General features: G+C 39.2%; 1 protein-coding gene and 1 long non-coding RNA gene across 9 annotated transcripts in view; one reads left to right on the top strand and one right to left on the bottom strand.

Annotated features, from left to right (window-relative positions):
- PCDH15 (protocadherin related 15) overlaps positions 1 to 22,576 on the bottom strand; it is a 1,549,353-nt gene that overhangs the window by 846,620 nt on the left and 680,157 nt on the right. The gene's annotated exons all lie outside the window — the stretch shown is intronic.
- Positions 1 to 22,576, top strand: part of LOC123380974 — a 39,233-nt gene that overhangs the window by 784 nt on the left and 15,873 nt on the right. For 2 of the 3 annotated variants that reach the window (XR_006587467.1, XR_006587466.1), the window contains exon 2: positions 3,107 to 3,198. This is a non-coding gene — a long non-coding RNA (uncharacterized LOC123380974). Of the gene's footprint in view, positions 1 to 3,106; positions 3,199 to 4,821; positions 4,957 to 22,576 lie in introns of those variants that run through there. The other variant, XR_006587465.1, reaches the window with a different exon arrangement.

The following is a 22,576-nucleotide window of genomic DNA, read 5'->3' as shown; positions in this document are numbered from 1 at the left end:
GGAGGATCATGAGATGATTCTTTATAAAACCGGTAACCAAAACATCAGTTATCTAGTGACAAGAGCTTGCCTCTACGGGTTACAAACACTGACAAATCAATAAATAGCACTGGAAAAGTATTGTGATAGATGCTGCTAGTTTCAAACTTAATCATGTTTAGTTTAGTCTCATTCAATAACAGTGATGATTTGATTCTCACTGTTAGTTGCATTTCTTAGTGAAACAATCCTAACACTATAGTGCCCATCATTCAGAGCTTTCCAATAGCAGTATTAGCAGGTTCATTATCTCTGGGCTGTTGTGGAAAAGAGCAGCCTCTGTAATGGCCACAGACTAGAGTTCAGCTTGTTTGTGTCAGAAAGATTTTGAATTATACTTTCCTTCTAGCTCCTTTTCCCATCCTGCCATAACTTGTTGTCACAGAGCACAGGAGGCAGAACAGAAGTGTTTCTCTACTTGGCATTGCAAGAAATAATTAGTTTGCTTTTTTAAAATTTTTTAATGGTTACTTATTTTTGAAACAGAGAGAGAGCACAAGCAGGGGAGGGGCAGAGAGAGAGGGAGACGCAGAATTCGAAGCCGACTCTAGGTTCCAAGCTGTCAGCACAGAGCCTGATGTGGGGCTCGAACCCACAAACCATGAGATCATGACCTGAGCCAAAGTCTTAACTGACTGAGCCACCCCGGTACCCCAAGAAATACTTATTTTAGACCAAAATGAGACTTTCACTTATTTGGGCAGGGGGGAAAAAAAAAGAAAAGTTTTAATCTCATTTCTTTTCTTTACATAATAATCTGATTTTTCAGAAGTTTTCTGAATGTACCATCTCATTATTTTCATTTCAAATTTTATGATTAGCAGTAAGACGACTGTTTATTTTCTGTTCCATTCCGGGACTGCTTTGGGAAAGCCAGAATAGTGGATCACCTGCATATCTGAGAGTGTGCAAACACGGGACTCAGAAATGCCTCGAGGTTCTTTTAAAGTTCGCTCCTTGACCCAGCCTATTACTGTATCTGCTAAACAGATAAGAGGTGGTGTCTCATCACCACTCGGGCTATTCAGGTACTAGGCCTGAACAATAATCCAGAAGAGTTCCACCGATTAACCCATTTGTCACTGTAAAGAAAGAAGACGCCTTTGCTTTAATACTCTGAGTCACTGGGACATATTACTGAAGCACCACTGAGGAGGCCCTGATACAATTTCTTTTCAATAGCGATAGTGTGACTAGGTCCAGCGACATTCCCTTTCAGACATTTAATCTGACAAACTTGTACCTTTAACATTTGGCAACAAGGGAACTTCATTATCGAAATGGAATAGATTGTCAACCTGAGTTTCTTGAACTCATGTGGCCTTCGATAAGCCACCGACGTCCGTTTCCAGGTGAGTACAGTAAAGGAAAACACAAAGCCTCTCACCTATTACACGGATGAGAATCACAGAACCAAATAACTTTGAGTAGGTATAAACCTCAGAGTCTGTTATTTAGCCCAACAATACACTTAAAAAAATCACCTCTAATAGCAAACTTTTCTCTGCATGTAAATGTCTGGAGATATCAAAAGACCGCCCAGTTAAAAATATATGCATTTGTTACTTATGTAGTTTAACCTTCATTTGAAACCCAAATATATGTCATTTTCTTAATCTGAGTTCTAACGTCTGTAGCTATGCAGTAAGAGTTTACTCACTGTATAAAATTTTAACCTTCAAGGTATGGAAACAACCAAAATTGATAACAAAGTGTCCATTTTTCATGTACAATACCTGCTGTTTTGATGATCATTTCTCACGATTTAATTTCTGGATCTTTTGTCAGTAACGGTGTTTAGACTTGTATGATGTTTAATTGGCTGGCTTTTCTGGCCTTGATTATGAAAGTACATATTACACACTGTTGACTTTTGAAATACCTACAGATATTCCCTTTTTCTGTGCTGTCAAGGTAATTGGGTCTTCTGAGGGCCTCCTAAATGTGAATGCTGAGAGAGAAGAATTTGGCTTTTTTTTTTCCTTTCCAAGATATGAAATCATGTGATTTTCCCCCCTATTAGTCTTCAATTTGCTGCATGAGCTTTAGAGAAGAGAGAGAAAATTCCCTGTGTGCCAGGGAGGAAGACAGGAAAAGAGCCAGAATCTTTGGTTGGGCACTTTATGCTCAAAGGAAAGATCTGTAATCCCAATCCAGCCAGTAGAAGAGACATAGGAAGTAATACTGAAGCAAGAGACAATGATTAGGGACAAGGGTTGTGATGAGCAGGGATGTTTTGAAAAGTTTCAAGGACAATTTCCGAGAAAAATCTCATGCTTACAATGGAGCAGAGAAAGAACTCCACAGGTCAGTTCAAATGAGGGAGAAGGAGGTTGACGGGTGGAGCCCGACCCATGGCCGGGAGAGGTCTCACTGGGATTTGGGTGACAGAACTGAGGGATCAGTGACTTAGCATTGCTATGGTCCTACACAGTAACACTGGGAACTGGGCCTGGGGGCTGTACTTTGAAACGCAGTAAGGTGGTGAGAACAGAGATAAGCACCAGTTAACCAACTGGGTTGGGGATTCATATGGGTCTAGGCAGAAACGACACTGAATTAATCATCTTATGAGTTCCACTGCACCAAGATTCACTCCCTTAATTTTACTTAAAATGGATAGTTTGGATGGACTTTAAGCTCCACTATGTGGAAAAAGAGATTTTAGCATTCTAGGCTTAAAATAAACGTATGATAGATGTGTGACAGAAGAAAGTGGCATGGATGAGACTTACAAAGACAGCTTGTAGTTCCTAGCCCACAGTTTTAAAAAAGATGGTCTCTTTAGGTTCTTATATACTGGGCAACACAAATCACCAGCAGCAAAGCAGATGCATTTGAACTTCCCCTCGGTGTGCTGGGATACAATTAGAGCAGTTGCTTGGGTTTTGTTTCATAGAATTCATTCAGTTTGGCCTGTGTGCTTAACACAGCTCTTCATAACTGAATGAAGTTGAATAACGTTTCAAAATGGCAAAGGGAAGGCTTTAACATTGCCTTCACTTAATCAAAGAAAAAATTCAATGCAATCGTTTTCAGTAACGGTCACAGTGTTGTCATTCTGCAGCTTTGCATCGTGGACAGAAGTGGAACACCAGAATGTAAGCAAACAAGACTCAACTGGGTGGACAAGTGTATTCCACTGTGGAGAGCAGCCCAGTAGGTATCACTCGAATTGCTAAGGCATGCTAATCCTTTCTCTCTGCTTTCTTGTGCCCTTCTTGAAATTAAAGAAGTGACTGTCTAAATACAATCTGGATTGATTTACTCTTCCAGATTTATAGCTGATGGAAGATTTTAGAAGCCAGTATATATTTTAACTCAAGAATATAATCAATGTCTATGCAAATTATCAATACGCCTAAAAACTTTACTATGAAACAGTTAAATGTTTCTTTCTTGAAACAAGTATTTCTTGATAAGGCTTCAAGAAGTTTTTAATTTATTTGGCCATCTATCTATTAGGTTTATTCTATTCTGTAAGTATCTTATTTATAGATTGAGAAATTAACTAAAAAGAAAAATACCAAATGTTTTCCCCTAAATTCAGAAAAAAAAACATATTAAGTTTATCAAAAAGATTACAACTCCTTTCCTAAAAACTCCAATTTGACTTTTGATGAACTTCGGAATAAAATTTTGTATTTGGGTTTTGCAAAAGAACAAAGCAGCTCGTCTTAATTCTGTATCTGATGCCTGTCAGTGAAGCAAGCTGACGCATGGTAAGTGGGATAGAGGCTGTGAGGCTGACGATCTGACTGAAGCTACTTAACCTCTCTGAGCTTCCATTTTTGCATGAGAAACGCTGACTTCTTAGCTGCCCTCTTATTCCTCGTTTATCTTTCCTTTCACAACCTCACAGATACACTGCTTAGAAAGAACCATGCCAGACAGCTGAAAATGGGACACAGCACAGTAATCAGAGAAGGAGATCTCATTTTGAGAAAGGTGCCAGGTGTCCTGTGAAGTGAACGGTCTCCCGCAAACATCACCAGTTTCTGTAAATCGCTTCTCCAGGAAAAACCAAAGGGCAGCTTTTCCAGTGCTGTTGAGCTGAACAGAAAGATGGGTACACAAAATAACAGAGCTTACAGTCACACTCAGATGTCGTTTGTGTCCGATGTACCACACGTGTGGCTCCCATATGTACACATCAGACACATATGTCCTGTAAAACAGCCAATCTTTATCCTCCGTAAGACTCACAAAAACAGTTTCTAAAAATCCTTAATCATTGAATTTAATAGCACGGTGATCTAATTCCAGCTTAGGAGTCATAACTTTTGGCAAGGTATATTTGGCTAAGTAACTTTTTCCAAAAGATACAATCAAAATGATCTTTTGGCTTCTAAAATAATCTAAGAAATCCATTAAAAACAGCATTCCATTTCATTATGATATGGCTCCATTAACTTGCCATGAGATGGAGGAAGTTATCCTTGCCTAAGAGGGTCAACTTTCAAGGCCATCCCTTGACAGCTCTTCATACTTCATAGGGGTCCTCTTAACATTCCCAAACCATGACTATGTATGTATCCATAATTTGTGTTCAGTGAACTTTACATTTTTGCAGTTTTTATGCTGTGATGTAAACAAACACTTTCATGTCTAAAATATGTTAACATCCTCTAGTGCAGTACATTCTTTTCTATTCAGTTTTTGAGAAGGCATCACCTCAAAAAGTTAAAAACGTTTTCATGATTAAGCTAACAAAAATTACTAGGCACATGCTTGTTAATAAAACGTATTGAGATTGATAAATCATACATTTTGTTTTTCTAGGTGTCTCCCCAAACCAAAACTATACCAGGAATCCACAATGAATCTCAGAACGACAGCACATATATCTGCTTTAGTTCACCATTTTATCCCCAGTAGGATCCGTGATTTGAATTTGAATTAAAGTAATTATCTTCTTGGGTGGCTCAGTTGGTTAAGCCTCTGACATCAGCTCAGGTCATGATCTCACACTTATGGGTTTGAGCCCCACATCAGGGTCTGTGCTGAAGGCTCAGAGTCTGGAGCCTGCTTCGGATTCTGTGTCTCCCTCTCTCTCTCTCTCTCTCTCTCTCTCTCTGCCCCTCCCCTGCTCATACTCTGTCTATCTATCTGTCTGTCTCTCTCTCTCAAAAACAAACGCTTAAAAAAATAAAATAATTATCTTCTCAAAAGGTGACTCTATGAACCATTTGAATAGAACTGACTTTCCTATCCATTAATCAGTTACTATCACCTTCAGAGAGTAGTGTACCCACGCTGAAAGACTACAGGTAAAACATGCATGGCTCAACATAATATACAAAAAATATAAACTAGCATACAAATATATATAATTATAATACAATTATACTTGTCATTTTCCTTCTTAAAATGGTTATTGAAACAGAACCTATTCCCTGAAACCCGGTCAGGTAGAGGAAGCATATTTTGGACCAAATGCTGTGTGCACAGAAGGGACCTTTAACCAGCCTGTGCTTTCTGTGCATGGTGGAAGAAATAAGGCTTAGCTCAATAAAACAGCTAGTGAGTGCACAAAGAAGACACACTGAAATCGCCTGAGTGATCTCATCCTAAGAGAAAGAGGAAGATGGGCGAGTACAATGATCCTAGGGTCACCGCGCCCCATGGATGCAACCAGACAACACTTAATTCTGTGTAAATAACCTGGAAAACGACCTGAAGAACCAGCAGAATAGACTCACTGCAGCTAGATGTACAAAAGAGGCCATATCCAAAAGGAGAAAAAGAGCGGATATGTGATGAGAACCCAAACGGACCCATGGGACTGTCTGCAGGAGGGAACAACACCTGATGTGTGAGAGGGGGGAGGGGCAGAACCCCACTAGGTGCCCCTGGCACAGAGGGGAGGCGGGTGGAACCCCACTAGGTACCCCGGGCACAGGGGAGAAGGGGGGACAGAACCCACTAGGTTCCCCAGGCACAGAGGGGAGGGGGACAGAACCCCACTAGGCACTCAGGGCCCTTGATGAGAGCATAGCAAATAGCCTGGCTGACATACAGCACAGAAGCAGGAGTTTGAAAGAAATCTGTGTATATGGTAGGGAAATTTGTCTGTGAATCTTGGGGCCTGTGCTGGAAGGGCAGGGATTGTTGGGAGACTTCTCCAAGAACAAAGGAGCTGGTGGGTGCCATCTCCCTCTCCCATCCCCCGGCCTAGATATAAGGGAACCGGCACAACAGGAACACTCAACACCTAGCTTGCGGACGACGTGCCCCACCCCCACACCCTCCTGCAGACCCAGCCCCTCCAACCCAGCCTCAGCAGGACTTGTCCACAGTGGCTACAAATCCCCTCCACCGCAGGCCAGCTTGGACTTTGTCCACCACAGTCCCCCGTGTTCTCCAGTGCACCTGCACCTCTCTGGACGGACTCCTGCCTCAAGAAGAGAGGAAGATAGGCACACACACCAGTCTGACTACAGCCCCATCAGTGTGCTGGGGCAGACATCTGGTCTGACTGCAGCCCTGCCCACCAACAAAAGCTTCGCAGGGGACAACAAAGAGAGAAGACACTGCAGCTCACGCAAATACCTGATCTGACTCAACGTAAGCCAAGGCAGCCCCTGACAAGTCCACTAAGATCACAAGGAACAAACCCTGCCCACGGCCGACCAAGAGCCGTCGCAGATGATGGTACTGAAGGCGAAAGGGGCTCAGCCACAACAGGGCACAACACACACAGGAGACACACCGCGGCACCAAGTTCTGGGGAACAGGGGACGTTGCACCGCGGGGCACGGCAAAGCATCTTCTTCGTTAGGCCGTGACTTTCGAGAGCAGGAGACACGGCTGACTCTCCTAACATAGAAACAGACCCAGAGACTCGGACAAAATGAGGAAACAGAGGAATGTGTCCCAATGAAGGAACAGGACAAAATCACAGCAAGAGACCTAAAGGAAAGGTAGATAATTAATATGCCTGACAGATCATTTAAAATAATGGGCAAAATTCTGAAACAGAGGGATAAGATCCTAATGCGATTGCCCCAGAATACGGTATATTTATGAATTTAAATTTAAATTTATTTTTTTGTTTACATTTTTGATTTTTTTTTAATTTAAAACATTGAGACTGCATTGTGTATATGAAAAATTCTATTTAGATTTAGATGTGTATGCAAAGAGTGCTTATTTGGGACAAATTTGTGTTTCATCAATGTATAGGTGTATTATGCAGGATTCCTTACAAATTGGCTGCCTGCTCTTTTCTCTCTTGATGTGATGCTCTATAATCCTGGTTGTGGAGAAAGATGTAGAAGGAACTTTCACTGGGAATGGGAGTGGGTATTATAAAATTTTGCAAATGGATAATAAGGTTTTGTTCCTTCTATTTTTTATAATATATAACATTTTACCCTCTACAGCTGAGGACAATAATAACCACAACAACCACAAGAACAACAACAAAAACTCCATGACCTAGCATCCACGATATAGCAGACAATGTGAGATTAATAAAATATGTATTTTTAGATTCTTTAAGCCAGCCACAAAAAAATAAAGGATAGCCATTATTGAAAATAAGGCTTTGGAAAGGCCCCATGAGAAATGACCTGCCAGAAGTTTAAAGCATAAAATTAGCTTGGTTTTCAAATCACAAAATAAATATTCATGGTTTGTTTTAATTGAGTAAAGAAGTTGAAGAAAGAGAACTTTTTATGCTGGATTTTATATGGGCATGTTACAATGGTCTCAGTGCATATGAGAGTACTACTGTAAGACAGAATATCCCATTGCATATAATGCTTTCATGTCATAAAGTCCAATAATACATGTATACTATTCTGTTAAATTAAAAAAAAAAAGGTATTTAAAAAATAAATAAAGTAATGGTCAAAAGGCACTCATTGAACTTGATAAAAGAGGACAGTACCTCTGTGAGACCTCAACAAACAGAAAACATAAGAAATGAATGATTCGGAGATGAAAAACTCAACAACTGAAATAAAAAATACCCTAGAGGGAATGAATAGTAGACTAGAGGAAACAGAAGAACAGATCAGTGACCAGGAGGACAGAGTAATGGAAAGCAACCCAGTTGAACATGAGAGAGAAAAGTAATGATAAAAAATGAAAATAGACTGAGGAAAAGATCAAGTGTTAAAACACTCACATTATATGGATCCCTAGAAAAGAGAGAGAAACGGGCACAGGAAAAGTATTTGAAGAAATAGTTTTTCCTAAATCTGGGGAAGAAAACAGAAATCCAGATTAAAGGAAAGCCCCCAGCAAAATCACTCCAAGGAGGTCCACACCAAGACACATAGTTATTAAAATGGCAAATGTAATGATAAAGAGAAAAAAATTTAAAGCCGCAAGACAAGAAAAGGCAGTTACATGCAAGGGAGACCCCATAAGGCTCTCAGTAGATTTGCCAGAAGAAACTTTGCAGGTCAGAAGGGAGTGGTATGATATATTCAAAGTGCTTAAAGGGAAAAATAATCTGCAGCCAAGAATACTCTATCCAGCAAAGCTTTCATTTATAATAGAAGGAGCGATAAAGAGTTTCCTAGACAAACAAAAGTTAAAGAAATCCAGGACCACTAAACCAGGCATACAAGAAATATTAAAAGGTACTCTTTGAGCAGAAGGGAAAGACCATAGACAGGAGTAAGAAAAGCAGGAAGCACAAAATCAATAAAATCAACTACATCTAATAAAAATTAATCAAGGAATTCACAAACTAAAAGCATGTAAAAGTATGACACCATATACTAAAACACGGTGAGGGACTGGCAAAAATTTAGTGCTTTTAGAATGGGTTCAATCTAAGTGAACATCAACTTAATAGACATTGTTATATGCACTAAATGTTATTTATAAACTGAATGGTAACCATAAAACAAAAACCACTAATGGATATGCAAATAATAAAAAGAAAGGAACCCAAACATATCACTAAAGAAGGCCAGTGAACCATGAGAGAAGAGAACAAGAGGAGAAAGGAAGAGAACTACAAAAACAACCATAAAACAAATAACAAAATGTCAGCAAGTACAAACATATCAATAATTACTTTGAATGTCTTCAATCAAAAGACATAGGGTGATGGGGTAGATAAAAGAACAAGAATTATCTGTATTCTACCTACAAAAGACTGAATTCAGACCCTACAACAGCTGCAGAATGAAAATGAAGGGAAGGAAAGCATTTTTAATGAAAAGAAAAAACAAGCTGTAGCAGTGATACCTACATCAGAAAAAATGGACGTTAAAACAGACAGTAACAAGAAACAAAGAAGGGCACTATATAATCATAAAGGGAATGATCCAACAAGAAGATATAAAAATTGTAAATATTTATGCACCGACATGAAGTGCCCAAATACATAAAGCACTGTTTAACAAACATAAAGGAAGTAATCAATAGTAATACAATAATAGTAGGGAAACTTAAATACCCCACTTATATCAATGGGCAGATCATCCTAACAGAAAATAAATAAGGAAATAGTGGGTTTGAATGACACATTGGACCAGATGGATTTAACAAATATATTCATAACACTCCTGTAAAACAGTAGAATACACATTCTTTTCAAGTGCAAATTGAACATTAATCCAGAATAGATCACATATTAGGCCACTAAACAGGCCTCACCAATTCAAAAAGAATGAAGGTACATCATACCTTCATTTTGACCACAATACTATGAAACCAGAAATCAACCACAAAAACAAAAACAAAATAAAAAAAAAAATTAAAAAAATGGAAAGATCACAAATACATGGAGGTTAAATAACATGCTACTAAACAATAAATTGGTAAACCAAGAAATCAAAGAAGAAATGAAAAATCACATGGAAGCAAACAAAAGTAAAAATACAATGGTCCAAAATCTTTGAGAGGCAGGAAAAGCAGTTCTAAGAGGGAAGTTTACAGTAATACAGGCCTATCAGAAGAAGCAAGAAAAATCTCAAACAACCTAACCTTACACCTCAAGGAGATACAAAAAGAATAACAAACAAAACCCAGCAGAAGGAAGAAAATAATACGGGTGAGAGCATAAATACATGATATAGAAAATAATATTAATAATGATAATGGTTAATAATAATAATAGGAGGGATAAATGAAACCAGGAACTGTTTTTTTTTTAAGATCAACAAAAATTGATAAACCTCCAACCAGACTAATTTTAAAAAATAAAAGAAAAGAGAAGGGGATGGGACTCAAATACACAAAATCAAAAACAAAAGAGGAGAAATACAAACAGCACAGAATCGTGTAAGAAAATATTATGAAAACTTACATGCCAACAAACTGGACAACCTAGACAAAATGGATAAGTTCCTAGAAATATATAGTCTGCCAAAACTGAAGAATGGAAAAATAAAAAATGGAACAGACTGATAACCAGCAATGAAACTAAATCAGTAATCGAAAAAACCCAAAAAACAAAACTCCAGGACAAGATGGCTTCACAGGTGAATTCTATCAAATATTTAAAGAAGAGTTAATACCTTCTCTAGCTATTTCAAAAAACAGAAGAGAAGGAAAACTTCCAAATTCATTCCACGAGGCCAGTATTACCCTGATTCCGAAACCAGATAAAGACACAACAAGAAGAGAACTATAAGCCAATATCCTTCATGAAAATAGATGCAAAAATTCTCAAGAAAAGCCTAGCAAATTTAATCCAATATTACTTTTTTAAAAAATCATTCACCATGATCAAGTGGAATTTATTTCTGGGTAGCAGGTTGTTCAATATTTGCAAATTGATGTGATTCATCACATCAGCTATAAAAAAGGATAAAAACTATATGATCATTTCAATATATGAAAGGAAAAAAATCTGACAAAGTACAACATCTATTCATAATAAAAATCCTCAACCAAATAAGTTAGAGGGAACATACTTCCTCATAATAAAGGCCATCTATGAAAACATACAGCTAACATCATATTCAATGGGGAAAAACTGAGAGCTTTTCCCTTACATCAGAACAAAACAAGGAAGCCTACTCTCACCACTGCCATTCATCATAATACTGGAAGTCCTAGCCACAGCAATCAGACAACAAAAAGAAATAAAATGCATCCAAACTGATCAGGAAGAAGGAAAACTTTCACTATTTGCAGATGACATGATAAGATAGACAGAGGACCCTAAATACTCCACCAAAAAACTACTAGAACTGATAAATGAATCCAGTAAGATCACAGAATTTAAAATCAATGTACAGAAATCCATTCCATTTCTATACACTGATAATAAAGCAGCAGAAAGAGAAATTAAGAAAACATCCCATTTATAACAGCTCCCCAAATAATAAAATACCTAGGAGTAAACTTAAGGAGGTGAAAGACTTATACTCTGAAAACTATAAAATACTGATGAAAGAAACTGAAGATGACCCAAACAAATGGAAGATATTCATGCTCATCAACAGGAAGAGCAAATATTATTAAAATGTCTATATTACCCAAAGCAATCTACATATTCAATGCAATTCCTATCAAAATACCAATAGCATTTTTCACATTACTGGAAAAAACAATCCTAAAATTTGTATGAAACCACAGAAGACCCAGAATAGCCAAAGACATCTTGAAAAAGAAAAAAAAAAAAAAAACCTGGGGGTTTCACAATTTCAGACTTCAAGTTATATTACAAAGATGTAGTAATCAAAACAGTATGGTACCGGTACAAAAATAGACACAAAGATCAATAGAACAGAATAGAGATCCCAGAAATAAACTCTCAACTCTGTGGTCAGTTAATCAACAAAGGAGGCAAGAATGTGCAATCGGAAAAGACAGTCTCTTCAACAAATAAATGATGCTGGGAAAATTGGACAGCAACATGCAAAAGAATGAAAACTGGACCACATTCATATACCATACACAAAAATAAACTCAAAATGGATGAAGGACCTACATGTGAGACCTGAAGCCATGAAAATCCTTGAAGAGAGCACATACAGTACCTTCTTTGACATCAGCTGCAGCAGTATTTTCCTAGATATATCTTCTGAGGCAAGGGAATAAAAAAATAAACTATTGAGACTACATCAAAATAAAAAGCTTCTGTGCAGCAAAGGAAACAATCAATAAAACTAAAAGGCAACCTACTGAATGGAAGAAGATACTTGCAAATTATATATCCAATAAAAGATTAGTATCCAACAAATGTAAGGAACTTATACAACTCTCTCTCTCTCTCTCTCTCTCTCTCTCTCTCTCTCTCTCTCTCTGTCACACACACACACACACACACACACACACACACACACACACACAAGTAATCCAATTAAAAATTGGCAGAAGACATAAACAGACATTTTTCCAAAGAAGACCTCCAGATGGCCAACAGACACATAAAAAGATGTTCAGCATCATTCACCATCAGAGAAACACAAATCAAAACCATATGAGATACCACCTCACACCTAAATCAAATGGCTAAAATAAAAAACACACATACCAAGTGTTGGTGACGATGGGGAGAAAAAGGATCCCTTGTGCACTGTTAATGAGAATGAAAACTGGTTCAGCTACTATGGAAAACAGTATACAAGTTACTCATAAAATTAAAAATAGAGCTAGCTTAGGATCCAGTAATTCCTCTATTGATTATTTACCTGAAGGATATGAAAACACTAACTAAAAGGGATACACTCACCCCTATGATTATAATAGCATTATTTACAATAATCAAATTATAGAAGCAACCCAAGTGTCCACTGATAAATATATATATTTAACGCTGCATTACTCAGTCATGAAACAATGAAATCTTGTTATTTGAAACAACCTGGAAAGATTTAGAGCATATAATGCTAAGTGAAATACGTCAGTAAGAGAAAGACAAATACCATAGTATTTCACTCATGTGGAATGTAAGAAACAAGACAAATAAAAAAAAAAAAAGAGACAAACCAGGAAACAGACTCTTAACTATAGAGAAGAAACTGATGGTTATCAGAGTGGAGGTGGGTGGGGGGGATGGTAGAAACAGGTGATGGGGATTAAGTACACTTGTCATGATGAGCATTGAGTAATGTATACAATTGTTGAATCATGATATTGTAAATCTGAAATTAATATAACACTGTATGTTAATTATATCTGAAAATACATATTAAAAAATAAAAACAAATACAGAAAGAATGCAGCATATATTTCAAAAAAGGTAGTATATTAAAAGCCACTAAACAAAATTAACACTAAAAAATAAAATGGTTTCTGAAATAAACTACTGAATAGGACAGAGAGGCAAGATGGAACATCAGCAAAAAATACTATCTATCCATCCATCTATCCATCCATCTGTCCACTCATAATCCATGTATCCATCCAACCATCTACCCATCCATAATCCATCTATCCATCCATCCATCCATCTGTCCATCCATAATCTATCTATCCATCTATCTATCTGTCCATCTATCCATGCATCCGTCCATCCATAACCCATCTATCCAGCCATCTATCTTCCAGGTAGCCACAAATAAAACTCTTGGGGTTCATGAGCCATTCTGAAAAACAGACGCTAATAATAATGGATACTACCACTTTGACCATTTCTTTCTTTTTTAAGTTTATTTATAATCTCTACACCCAACGTGGGTCTGAAACTCACAACCGTGAGATCAAGAGTCGCACACTCTTCACCTGAGCCAGCCAGACACCTCTATCTGTTTTTACCATTTCTAATACAAATTCCTATGAATGAAGAATACTGATTTGCAGTAGAAAGCTAAGGCAGGTACCAGGCTGAAAATCATTGAAGGGAACATTCATGTTCTGAGACAATAAATAAAGATGTAAAGTATAAAGTGATGAGCTACAGGAATTATGAGAAAGTGATAGGGTTTAAGTTTCATTGGTTCAAAGTTAAAGATTCAGCATCTCATTTCTCTGATGTAAGGAGCATGTAATTAAAAGACAACTGTACTGCCTTGTTCATAAAAAAACAAAACGAACAAACAAACAAACAAAAAACTAGTCCACAGCGTCTTTTACTCCAAGTCAGTTAAGAACTTACTGAGGAGATTGATAATTCAATTCTGTAGTTGTTGTTGTTGTTGTTGTTGTTGTTGTTGTTGTTGTGTCTCACTTTGTTGGAGCACTGATTGCAGCCTTGAGCCGCAAGCATAATGTGAGCACCAAGCATAATGTCTGTGTGAGCACCAAGCATAATGAGAGAGGACAATGAAGAGGAGAACAGGAGGCCGGACCTGGTTCTGGGAGGCTGCCCGTCACTTGCCGTGACAACTACTGATGTGCACTGATGGCTGCCACAGGTCAGGGCATGAGTTACAGGCAAATCTGTCTGGACTCGTGTGGGCAACAGCAGCAAGCATCATCAAGCAAACTTGGGCCAGAACACTCCCTATTCAACCAGGGCTTGTCCGGGTGACAGAGGAGGTGTGCCAGCATATCTGCATGTTTACCCTTCCCTTTTTTTTCTGTGGGGTTGGGGGTGGATGGTACTGTCCATGTCTTTTAAGTCCCTGTCTTTAAAAATGGTCCATAAAAAGGGGGACTGTTGGGTGGCTCAGTAAGTTAAGCAAATGTCCACCTCTTGGTTTCGGCTCCGGGCATGATCCCAGGGTTGTGGGATAGAGCCCCACATGTGGCTCTGCTCTGACAGTGTGGAGCCTGCCTGAGGTTCTCCCTCTCTCTCTGCCCCTCCCCTGCTCTTGCTTGCTCACTCTTTCTTTCTCACTCTTCAAACTAAAGAGATCTCTTTCCTTGAACTTGTGTCCTTTATATGTACTTAATAAGACAGATCACATGGTACTTTGTGGTCATTACGTATGTCTGAACATAATTTTCTTAGCAGCATTCAAGGTCCTTAAAGGCAGCCCCATAGTTCTGTTAGGAGTACAGCCCCTGAGACACAGGAGGGAGGATAGGGGAGGGAGGCAGGGAGGGAGGCAGAGACAACATTACAGTGTGTTTCTGAGCAGGTCTCTGCAGGTGTGATGGGCCATCGCTCACTTGATTTTGAAGGACTGTCATCGAACAGGCCAAATAAACTCTTTTCAGGGGGACAAAAATCATAGGCAAACTCCTGTTTCCCACTGATCGAAGGGAGCATTAACTCCCTGTGCAACTCAGCCCCCCCGCCCCCTGCTACTAGACACAGTGCTAAGTGATCCAAAGGCAGGCATGCATCAGTGACAAGAGTGGTGCCCCTAAGGTGAGCCCCAGTCAGTCCCCGCTGTCTTGTGGCCCTCTATCCTGGAGGCAGGGAGACATTTCTGCTTTAGTATACGGACATCATAAAGCCATAACCACATGCTAGAACCCATCTTGGAAACACTTACTGCAAGTGTATTTTATACATCACAGTTATTACAATATTATTGAATAAATAGCAGAGTCAAGAAAGTGGGGTGGAAAGGTAAGAGTGAATGTCACATGAGAAGTGAACAATTCCATTAAGAGTAAAATAAAACACAATGAACACGATAGGTTAGTAATTTCTAAACGTTTAAAACTGGAATGAGTTTTAGGCTCCTACTACTCTAAGTATGGAGTTATGTAAATCACTTGTACCCACCTTTGTTAAAGAGTTAAAAAAAAGGGCAGCTTTCTAATTCCACTTTTACTGAAAATAGCTGTGTGTTCTCTCTGGGCCCCATTTATTCCATCTGTGAAGTGAGGAATGACTTTGATGACATCTCAGATTTTTCCAAACTTGGAAACTGATTTGCCTAAGATCCGTGATCATTGGCAAAGAAGTAACACAAACTTAACAGATATTATCAAGTACACATCATGTATGAAGACACAGTAATAGGGGTGCCTGGGTGGCTCAGTCGGTTGAGCATCTGAATCTTGATTTCGGCTCAGGTCATGATCTCATGGTTGAGATCGAGCCCCACGTCAGGGTCTGCACTGACAATGCAGAGCCTGCTTGGGATTCTCTCTGTCTCCCTCTCTCTGCCCCTCCTCCATTTGTGCTCTCTCTCTTTCTCTCTCAAAATAAAAAAATTTTAAAAACCCACAGTAATGAAGAAAACAACGCACAGTAATACACAACAGATAGACTTATGTCCTTTCGTCCTGCCCTCTTGGAGGTTAAATCCTAGTGTGTGGAGTCATCAGGGAAAAAGTTCAGTGTGTCAGAAGGTGTTCAAGTACAGAGGAAAAGAAGGCAAGGTGTATACACAGCCATGGAGGCGTGGACAATGCTGAACAGGTTGGCCAGAGCCAGCCTCATCGGGGAGTGCGGTGAGGGCTCCAAGCTCAGGGACACTGCAGGGAGAGAGTCCTCAGCAGAGAGGACAGTGTGAGTGCCCTCAGGGGGGCGTGGGCGTCACATGTGCTGGGAAAATGATGAAGAATTCTGTGGTTTGAGCCAAGAAACAGAAGCGGCAACTACGGTGGGCACAATCCCAGTGAGTTAAGAGGAGGTAAGGCCATGTGGCACCCTCTGGATGAATTTGGCTTTTATTCAGAATGAGATGGAGTCGCTGACTTTTTTAAAAAATTTTTTTGCATAAGAACGATGTGGTTTGGCACTCCAAGGGTCGCTTGGGCTGCTGTGTTAGAATGGATTACAGTGGGGCCAGGAGGTGAACATTGGCAAGGAAGCAAACTGCTTATGGAAGATACATCTGACAACAATGCTTGTAAAATTAATAACCTGGATAAAATGATGGTAACGAGTCCACATCTTTTAACTTAGGTTTTTATGTCATGGCCGTCAGAGTGGCTAAAAGTTCTATGTAACCCAAGTACACGAGATAAACAAATCACTATCCCAGACAGGTAACACCTGGCTCTAACTAATGTGATACCAAGGGCACTTCCATAATTCCTTAGGGTGGCAGCCCTAGGTTACTAAGAAGTCTACCTGTTTCACTTTTGTTTTTTTTGGCAAAAACTGCCATCTTCCAATAATTCACCAAAATGACCCACACAAAGCGAAAGAGGAGAGGTACCCGCTGTATGTTCTCTATGCCTTTTAGAAAACATGGAGTTGTTCTTTTGGTCACATACATGCGAATCTACAAGAATGGTGATATTGGGGACATCAAGGGAATGGGCAGTGTTCATAAAGGAGAGCCCCCCCCCGCCCCCAGATGTCCCCATGGCAAAACTGGAAGGGTCCATAGTGTTACCCAGCATGCTGTTGGCATTGCTGTAACCGACCAAGTAAGGGTAAGATTCTTGCTGAGAGAATTAATGTATATACTGAGCATATTAAGCCCTCAAAGAGCCTTCCTCAAGCATGTGAAGGAAAATGATCAGAGGAAGAAGGAAGCCAAAGAGAAAGGTACTTGGGTTCAGCTGAAGCGCCAGCCTGCCCCACCCAGAGAAGTGCACCTTGTGAGAATACACAGAGAGGAGCCTGAGCTGCGGGAACCCAGTCCCTATGAGTTCACGGCACGATAAGTGTAAAAAAAACCCATAAGATCTCAAGATTGTATTTAAAAAAGTCACCTCTTTCACAGGTGATGTATTTCGCAGCAGAGGACATCCACAGAGATGTAAGGATTTGTGTCCTTTGAGAATAGCCATATCACATACTGAATTTTAAATGTCTTTGTGATAAAATTTTCATCACTATCTTACAATCTTCAGCATAATTTTTGTTAAAAATTGAAGACTTGCGTCTGTGCTCACTGTATTTGCAGAAAGGATGGATAGGTGTCCCCCACTCAGTTGAAGTGTTTCACAAAAAGCCATGTGGGCACCAAGAGACCCAGAAGGATGTGACGTGCAGAATGAGGACCTTGAAGAAAAGTGGCTACAGGTTCTGATCTGGAGCCAGATGGTAAATGCAGGTGTCATGTAAAAACCAATACAGACTTTGGAGCAGACACATGTCCCTGGAAATCTGTAAACACCTCATAAATGATTGAATTCTTACATATAAGCAAGTAAAGTCGGGGTCAGGGTTTTTACTCGGGCATTTGAGGACAACGTGATTTTTAAACTAGTGAAATCTGAGACATAAGTACTGGATACGTGAGGAGAAGGTGTAATAAATACTCTGAAAGAACTTACAAGTTTATTTAGGATTTATCTTCCAAGTGCACCCTTTTCCCTACATGTTGTTATATGGCTGTCAGGGGCATGATGCTACAGACATATTTTATCTAAAGGTCCTATTTTGAAAGCCACATTTGGTGCATGCAGATAGAAAAAGATGACACAATAGGGCAAGAAATCTATAGATGATGAGAAGGCACGTGGGCCCACTTAGCCATACTTTAATACGATTATCCTAATACCCAACAGTACAGTTCTTAATTTGGTTTCTAAGTACACTTTAATCCAGTCATTGTAAATCACCACCCCTTCAGATACTAAGGAGAGGGAGACACGAACATATCCTTTCCAACGTAAGATAGAGGCAAAAGTCATGTCGTAACGTAACACATGCTGTGCTTTGTGTGCGTTCCTACACACTGGAGGTGGCATAATGTGTCCTGAAATTTCTCTTCATCATGAGGATGATGGGTTACATTCTAAAATATTTGAGAAATAAAGATAAAGTAAAATCAGATTGTTTTAAAAGAAGCGTTTTATTTTCATAAAACACCACACACACACGCACACGGGCAGGCAATTTCTGAAAGGGCTCTCAGTGATGCTCCTCTCCTGATGTTCATATCCTTTCCACTCCCCATGACAGAGGGTTTGAGATTAATCATGCTTGAGATTAATGGCTTCTGAGATCAAATACCAGAACACTGTGATGCTTTTCTTGCTCACAGGGTCTTGGCTTCTAACTTGCTGTCTCTGGTGTGACCTGCTTCATGGAAAAGATCCATGTAATGACAGTGAGGGAAGCCCCTGGCCAATAGCCAGTAAGGAAGGGACTGAGGACCCCTCATCCAAGAGCCCAGGAGAAACAATCCTGCCAGCGACCTCTTGAGTAAGGAATGGAAGTGCGTCCACTCACCCTCAGGGGAGCCCCCAGACCACTGTGGCCCCACTGACACCTTCCCTGAGCTTCGTGAGGTGTTCAGACCCAGAGAGCCCCGTGAAGCACTGCCTGGACTTCTGACCTACAGAGACTGTGAGACAGTAAAGGGTTGTTGCCTCACTGACTAAGATTTGGGATAATTTGTTAAACAGAAAGAACCAGTGCACAAAAGTAAACCAAGTCACAAGAGAAAACACATTTTTTTAGGGGGAAAATCCTTACATGCTGGAACTGGAGGCAGCTGCCATAAATGATCAAAGTTAACATATTATTTGACTGCAGCATGTGACTATCATAAAGCGTCTTTGCCTTTTCATCTGTTAGACACTCAAATAGAAAACCAAAATATTACAGAAATGTATGCTGTGAATTAAGAAAGACATAGAAAACAGAGAGGATATGGGAGGTAGCTATAAAATGTTATCAAAGTCAGAATTTAGATATTAGAGGAAATGGCAAGGATTCCAAAAAGATGCACACCTCCTTCTCTGGGAATAATTATTACTCCGATAGTATATTATAATAAATAGAGTTCTGAGTAGCAAATTTGTGGGAAGTCTAAGCAGCAATCCAGGTAAATACACACCACTCCTCTAAGGAGGAAATAGGAGAGGACAATCCTACACATTTCCCTAGAAACATGTTGTCTTTTCTTACAAATGTCTCTTTTATAATGTTACCCACAAACTGCAAAGGCCCCTCTTCCTAAAAATTAATAATAATAATAATTCCATCACTAACTGTATTTCATAAGTAAAATTTCCTTCATGATATGAAATTATGTTAATTTTTGAATACAGGCTTTTCCCACCATTTTGTTAATAAGTACTTCATGAGAAGGGGAAAAATCAAAAGTCTTTCAAAAGCCATCATACCTCGATGATTCAAATCAACTCACCAGGCTTATGACAGGCAGACGACATAAAAATAAATTGTCCCACCAAAGCTAAGTTGATTACTACTGACTACCTACCTGTGTTCTTCTAAGATTTTATAAATTGCCTGTGATTGGAGCTCAGATGAAATTAGCTTGCTGATTGTCCGTAACCATAGGAAACACTATTCACGGAAAGGTAAAACAGAAACTAATCCTTTACATACACAGTGAAAGGAATGTAAATAGGAAAGAAAGTGATCTAAGCACAAGTGTTGCACAGAACAGACAAAAAGAATAAACCACTGTATAACGTCTCTCATAAGGGCAGGGTCCTCGGTTAAGTAGGCTTGTGTCTACTGATGAATGATGGCTGCAAGGGTTGCTTTCACAACATACCAAATGTGGTTCTGAACTTGAAATCAGACTGGTGCTATTACCTTGCGGGGTTTTCACAATGCAGGCAGGTCTAGAAACTGTTTTGTTCTTATTGTTGTTGTTGTTGTTGTTGTTGTTCTTGATGTTGTTGTTTTGTTTTGGTTTGGTTTTTATCAGCTAATATAACATTGATTATGGTTAGGAAAGTGTGGATGGGGCATGAACAGAACTCACTGGCTTAGAAACTGGTTAATATACACAAGCAACATCATTGTGCAGTGAAGGCCTGGATATCGGACAGCACGTTTCTTTAATAAGCATGTTTCATTTAATAGCCTCTAAATGTCTAGAAAGTCTAATCACTAGTTACAATATTGTTGACTGAGCCAGAAATTATAGAAACAAAGACATATTTATGGGATATTTTCTCGGAGCTGTAGTAGTCTAGCATGAATTTAGGGTAATAGGCATAGAATTGATAGGAATTGTAGTCAGAATATCCTTGTCTCTGGACAGTGAGAGAAATACCTCCAAATTGACTAAATCTTCCTCTTTAAACTTTTCGCTATCATGTTGTCACTTACTTTTTATCAATTCAAAATATGCCCCAAGCCGCCAAGTTTTAGATTCTTTGATATTTTTGGCTTTAAAGTGGTCTTTCAGCACTTTTACCCCAAACAGTAAACTCCTGAACTCTATACCACATGAAAGAACAGCTAATTCTAGCTGTATTTCATGGAGCCCTTAATGTGCAGCCATGGAGAGGAATGTGCTGCTTAACCACTGAGAACAGTGATTCTAGGGCCAAGTGTCTCATTCCTACTTTTGACCGTTTGGAGGCATCGCTTATTCCAGGTGAAGAGCCTTCCTGCAAGAGTGATGGGGGTGGCCGCACATGTCTCTCTGCTTTGTCAGCTTCTGTTGTCCATAGGTCATTGTATCCCATGTGCCCACCCCACCCCCCCATGTGTCCACCAACACAAATGATCTAAGTTTACCAGGAAGTGGAGAGTGTATTCATGCTTCCGTTCATTGTGGTGCATCACATGGGAGGAACAAGTCACTACAAGAACATAACAGCGAAATATGAAATTAAGCACTTACTTTAAGCTGCACCTCAAGATGCCTTATCTAGCCCTCACAATCACATCACAAATTTACAAGATAAGAAGACTCAATAAAGATAAATAACTTACTGGGTATCTGGGTGGCTCTGTCAGTTAAGTGTCCAAGTCCTGGTTTTGGCTCAGGTTATGATCTCAAGGTTCAGGGGATTGAGCCCCACATCACGCTCTGTGCTGACAGTGCAGAGCCTGCTTGGCATTCTCTCTCTCCCTCTCTTTCTTTCCCTCCCCTGCTTGTTCTCTCATATAAACATATAAAAAAGATAAATAAGTTACCTAATGCCATACAATCAGTAAGTAGGATCTCTGTAATATGACTGTTTCTGACTTGAAAATGCTTTATTTACCCTGAACTATCACCAAAAATCCACATTTACATAATATTGCTCTCACATGTCCTAGATGGATCCCAAGGTTAATTTGGTACAATTTCATTGCCCAGAAGATCTCTGATTTATTCTCTTCCAAAATGTCCATCTATGTTATGTATCAACTTCTACTTGGAAACAACCGTGGCTGAACCTATGCATTCCTATTCCCTCCTACAACAATTTGCCTACTATCCACCTGCCGAATGAAGACCAAGTTTTTATTGAACTGGAAGTCCCTGAAGGCTTATCTCATTGTCTTTTCCCCCTAAACTCACCACACCAGTATATTGAGAATAGCCTCCATTTGTGGGTACAAAGTTTAAAAGACTCTCATTTATTTATTTATTTATTAAACCCATAGCCCTGCCATTATCATTTATATTATTTCTACAGAATGTAAGAATTCATTTAAAGAGGGAAACATATAAGGTAATCATTTTATTGTCCATTTATTGTTAATACTAGGAATATAGTTTGCAGAACCACTGCCAGAATTACAGCAGAGATCATAAGCACCTGAAATTCTGTGTCCCAAATGTACTTCCTGTTATCTATAAGATACATGTGTAATGTTTGCATCCTCTACATTTACAGTATGTAAGAGTTATTTATATCTTGCAAGAGAGGTTCTCTGGTGCTTTTCCTACTGAAAAAAATATTCTGTATTTAAAACAATCTATTCATTAGACACTGGGGACCATGTGGGTACATAGACTATTTGGAAGGGATACCAACATTTCAGCATCCAGGACTTCCATATGCATTCCAAGGAGTTTTGGGTGTGGGAGCTACTTCAGTTCTGATTAAATAATTTTTCTTTGTGCATTCTGCCTTTGTACTTATGTTCCACATTCTTTTTTTCGGTATTAGA

Source organism: Felis catus, chromosome D2, assembly GCF_018350175.1.
Source record: "Felis catus isolate Fca126 chromosome D2, F.catus_Fca126_mat1.0, whole genome shotgun sequence".
Lineage (NCBI taxonomy): Eukaryota > Metazoa > Chordata > Mammalia > Carnivora > Felidae > Felis > Felis catus.
Note: the sequence above shows the minus strand (reverse complement) of the source record. Positions and strands in the feature narration are given on the sequence as shown.